Genomic DNA, 5,464 nt, shown 5'->3' with positions numbered 1-5,464 from the left:
TTTTTGGCTTTTTACAAAATGCCCCCAAAACTTCAACTTTTTCCATAGCCGTCATCATCGAAAAAGTCAGTTTTTGACCCAAAAATCCAACTTGACAAAAATTGCTCAAAAGTTTACACGAGGTGCCTAGAGGCCAGAAATGAATTCCCTGAAGAGTTCAACTCATTACATTCAGTATCCAGTGAGAAACAAAACTTTTTGCATTTTTACACAATACGGTTTTCCGGTGCTCGTCTCCGGAGAACCCCTTTGGCACAGGGGGGCGTGAGTGGACATTCTAACAGCCTTCTTGTAGGCAAGGAATCGTATGGGATATCTGATTGGTCCGTTTGCTGCAGCCAGCATACTTTCAACCAATCCCTGATGGGGAACTAGGCAGGCTGGCAATGTTTCGCGCGTTTTTCTCCCTTTTCCGCTTTCTTTCGCCGAGCTTCACACACGACAAAATAAAATCCTCCGTACCTTTCGACAATTTTCGACTTCTTCGAATCGCCCAAGAACCCCGCATTATGCCGGGTAACAGAGGCCGCAAGCGCAAGAACCCAAGGGACGGCGGACAGCGGGAAAAACGTCCTCTAGGCCATCATCCTCGCCAAACTCGAGCACAAGCCAGAGCAATGCAGACCTTGCTAAACCCGCCATCGGTCGCCAACAGCGATGCTGCAGGCTACGGTCCCGAGGAACAGCGCCCTCTGTCGTCGGGAGCGGAGGTCATACCACCTGAGGTCACACGCACTCACGCTGCAGCCACCAGCGTGACCGCGACGGCCGTAAACGCCGCCGGTCGCCCGGTCCACCCCCAGATTCCGGCCAGCCAGCAACCACCACCACTGGCAGGGAACTCGAGCGGGGCTTCCAGCTCCTTTCAACGGCCAGCCGCCCAAGAACCGGCCGCACACGCCGGCAATTTGCAGCTGGGGGCCGCGACCTACACCACTGCCGCGATGCCGGCGTTCGTTGCTGGCGCCCCGCCGGCTTTCGCACGGCCTTCGCCCATATACACCAGCCCACCTGCCGGCGTGGTTACATCGTCGCCAGTGGCCATCCCCACACCGAGTGCTGCCCCATCCAGTGCCATGCATCCCTCTACCAGCAGGCCTACGTCAGTGGCATGGCCCCATCATACTTCACTGGTTTTCAAGGCGTTCCAGTGGCACATTCTTCGACTACACCCATATCCGGGTCTTCCACCTCATCCGGCCAACTTGGACAGCCAGCCAGGGGGTACCAAAACCCATCCACCTCGGGTGAGTACAGTGCCGATATGGCCAACATGGCTACTGTTTGTGCTACCCCAAGCTCACAACCCTTTTGAGCATGATGGGTTCTCAACCTGCTCCTTTTCTGTCCAACCAGACCATCCCAACCACCACTGCCATTAACCCTGAGTGGGGAGGGGGGCCCCTATTATCCATATGTGAACCCCTAGGGAACACGGTATCACCTGGGGTCAAGGAAAAAAATTGTAAAAAGCGAGTTCCTAGAACTCGACACTCTCTTGGACCGCCACGGACCTAACCCACAACCTCCCAACCTCACATTCACATTGGATAAGTCAGGCCAATTACGTGTGACTGACGCAAAGAAAAAACCGCAGATAAATTCCATTTTGGCATGGACCGATGCATTCCTAGTTTTTGCATCTGTGTTCCTCAGTGCGCACCCCGCGCGGTTGCAGGAGTTACTTAAATACATGCACGTGGTTCGCATGGCGGCTGCACGCTTCACTGGCCGCGGTTGGTTGGAATACGACCGGCAGTTTCGCATGCGCCAGCAATTTCACCCATCTAGGGCATGGTCCATCATTGATGGGGAGCTGTGGGCGCTCTACATTGCTGCCCCAGGGCCTTCGTACGTAGGCGCAGGCGGGCAAGGGGGGCCCCCACTCGTCGCACCCAAACGAGCTTACAATTCTTTTCGCTGGCCATCCCGTCAATCCCCCCGCACCAGTAACATCTGCTTTGCATTCAATCGGACCCCGGGCTGCTCAAGGGTACAGTGCCCATTCCCCCACAAATGCTCCGCTTGCTTCTCAACCGGACATGGGTCGTCTGCTTGCAAAACCCCTGCCAACAAGAAAAATACCACTCGTCCCTAGGGGGCTCAGCCCACATCTTTCCCCTCATCAGCCTTGTACTAGCTCTCCCAACTGCGTATGTTGCCTCGCGCATTCACCAGTGATTATAGAATGTCTCCTACCATGGCTAGATAATTACCCCAACACAAAGGTAGCAAATACGCTACGCTCTGGGTTCACAACTGGGTTCAAATTGGGTTACAACGGCATCCGCATAGCTAGGGACTCTAAGAATTTATCCTCCGTTAGGAAAAACCCTGAAATAGCACTCGATAAATTACATAAGGAGGTCCAGCTGGGGCGCATGGCGGGCCCATTCGAAACGAGTCCAATTCAAAACCTTAGAATTTCCCCCATAGGTCTGGTTCCCAAAACAGACCCTGGCAGCTTTAGGCTGATACACCACCTCTCCTATCCCGAATCTGACTCTGTCAATGACGGCATTGACAAACAATTATGTTCAGTACAATACACCACCTTTGATGACGCAGTTAGCTTAGTGGTAAGCTCGGGGAGGGGGGCCCTGATGGCCAAAGCCGATATTAAGTCAGCCTTCCGTCTTCTGCCAATCCATCCTGATGATTTTTGCTTATTGGGCATTAAAATGCGGGACAGAATCTATGTTGACAAAACACTCCCGATGGGAGCAGCATGCGCTCCAGCATATTTTGAGAAGTTTTCCTCTTTCATTGAGTGGGTCGTGAATAGACGATCAGGTTCTGGACACATATGCCATTATGTGGACGACTTCCTGATGGTCGGGGGGGCAACTTTAGGTGGCCCCCTCTCATGCCAGAGCATGTTGGACTGCTTCATTCAAGTTTGTGGGGAACTAGGGGTGCCACTAGCAAACGAAAAAACGGTCCTTCCCTCCACACAACTGACATTCCTGGGGTGGAAATTAATTCCATATCGCAAACTGTGTCAATCCCCACAGAGAAACTTATCAACATCACCAAAAAGATTCAGGAGGCAATCCGTCCCTCCAAAATAACCCTCAGAAATCTCCAATCACTCATTGGATCCCTATCCTTTGTGTGCCGTGCCGTCTCTCCTGGACGAGCCTTCCTCAGGAGACTGATCGACGACACAAAAAACGTAAAGCAACCTTGGCACCTAATTAGGCTTTCAAAGGGCGCGAAGGAAGACCTGAACATGTGGCAGGTGTTCCTGCGTAGCTTTAACGGGAGGACAATAATTCCTGACCAGTACTGGGCACTAGACGAAGATCTTCAACTTTTCACAGACGCTAGTGGGGGCATAGGATTTGGGGGGTACTTTCTGGGCCAATGGTTTACCGGGATTTGGCCTCAATCTGTCAAGGATGACAACCCATCCATCGCTTGGCTAGAATTCTTCCCAGTAGTTGTGGCTCTCACACTATGGGGGAAATCCCTTGCCGGGAAGAAAATAATTATCAGGTCAGACAATGAGGAAGTGGTTTCAATAATTAACAAACAGTCATCAAAATGTGGGAAGATCATGAAACTGGTCCGATTCTTTGTCCTCCAGTGCCTCCATGACAACGTTAGCTTCAAGGCCAGACACATTTCGGGAATACATAATAACATCGCTGACGCGCTCTCCCGTTCACAGATGAATCGATTTCGAGAGGTCGCTCCCTCAGCAGCCAAAGACGGGCTGGAAGTCCCACCATTTCTATGGAGGCTATAAACACGGAAGCCCTCCGACTCCTGGGGGCATCCTTTGCGAGTAGTACTTGGGGAACATATAGGAAGGGCGTGGAACAGTTCATCCAATTCCGGCATCATGCTGGCCTCCCACCCCTCTGGCCAGCTCCATGTGGCCACATTGCAGCCTTTATTGCCCATCTCTCACTAGAAGGCCTCGCCCCTTCCACAATCGGTACGTATACAGCCGCGGCCGCTTATGTACATAAAATTAACGGATGGCCCGACCCCACCGACAGCTTCATCGTTCGAAAAATGAGGGAGGGTTGCCGCCGCCAGGGCCGCCGCTGCGACACTAGGCGCCCCATCACGGCAGAACTCCTCGAAAAAATATGCAACATTCTGCGTGCAATCACCTCATCGGATCTTGAGGCTGCACTTTTCTGTGCCGCATTTTCACTGGCCTTTTTCGGTTTTTTCCGAGTTGGGGAACTAACAACTGCTAGCAAATCCGCCGGGCATGACCGAACCCTCAACTTTCATGACGTCTGGTTTGAAAGCAATGATCACTCTGTACTGGTGGTCAGGCTCAGGTTTTCCAAAACTGATCAACGGGGCGATTCTGTTGAACTGCGTTTTCATAGGGATCACCACTCCCCCACTTGCCCCGTGAACATGGTTTCAAGTTACCTCCTCTTGCGCCCCACCTTTCAGGCCCATTTTTTGTTCATGTAGACGGTACACCCCTAACAACCTACCAGTTCAGCCAAATGCTGCGTAAATCCTTAGTGGCCCTAGGCCTTCCCCCTCAGGGCTTTAGCCCCCACAGCTTCCGCATTGGGCGGCCACTTCCGCCGCTCTGAATGGAACCCCGGTCCCGCAGATCCAATTATTAGGCCGCTGGAAATCCCAAGCCGTAATTTGTACATCCGGCCTGACAAAGTCCTCCCTCCCTCCCACACAGGGCTGCCCCAGCTGTAACATGTCATTTGCATCCCCGGTTCTGCTTTTGTTTTTGCTTAACTCCATAGGTACAACACGCACCTGGGTGGTTGGTGACAGCATTGTCTTCCGCGCCGGCGAACACGCCTTAAACGAGCCATCATTGGGGCTGCTCACTTGGCGGGGCGTGCGGGGTGCCAAAATATCATCGATGGTCCCCTCTATCCGAGCACAACTCCAACACTCCCCGGTTCCTACCACCATTGTGATCCACCTGGGGACCAACGATTTATTTTCAATTCCTGTTAAAGAGATCCGAGGCAGGTTGGAGGAGGGCTTACAAGGGTTAAGACACATGCTGCCTCACACACGCATAGTTTGGTCGGACATTCTCCTGCGTCTGTTCTACTATGGAGAAGAGCGCCCGGGTGTTGGCAAGAGAAATGTCAACGCTCTGAATAAGTATGCTCATAGGGTGTGTAAAAACTTGGGAAATGCCCACGGGATCGTGCACTCCTGTAATATCAACTCTAGCCAGCAGTCTCTCTACTGGCGGGACGGCCTCCATCTGTCCTCCCTGGGAAGCCAACAATTCTGCAAAAATATTTCGGCAGCCCTGGCCTTCTTTACATCACACCCATCAGCCCTTCTCCATCCTCCCTCGTCGTAAGTTGTTATCTATAGCTCACCGGTCAGTTAACACCTCGGTGTGGTCCTAAAACCAGCCATTCAAATAAATATTAGGTGTCAACATGCTATGCACATTGGTTCACTGCTCGGGGGGGGGGGGGGGGGGGGGGTTTGGCAAGTTCCT

General features: G+C 52.6%; 1 pseudogene; it reads left to right on the top strand.

Annotated features, from left to right (window-relative positions):
• The first annotated feature begins 1,102 nt into the window (after window positions 1–1,102).
• Window positions 1,103–4,839, top strand: LOC119736186 (annotated as a pseudogene).
• The last annotated feature ends 625 nt before the right edge of the window (window positions 4,840–5,464 follow it).

This window comes from Patiria miniata, unplaced genomic scaffold (assembly GCF_015706575.1).
Source record: "Patiria miniata isolate m_02_andy unplaced genomic scaffold, ASM1570657v1 HiC_scaffold_29, whole genome shotgun sequence".
Taxonomy (NCBI): Eukaryota; Metazoa; Echinodermata; class Asteroidea; order Valvatida; family Asterinidae; genus Patiria; species Patiria miniata.
Note: the sequence above shows the minus strand (reverse complement) of the source record. Positions and strands in the feature narration are given on the sequence as shown.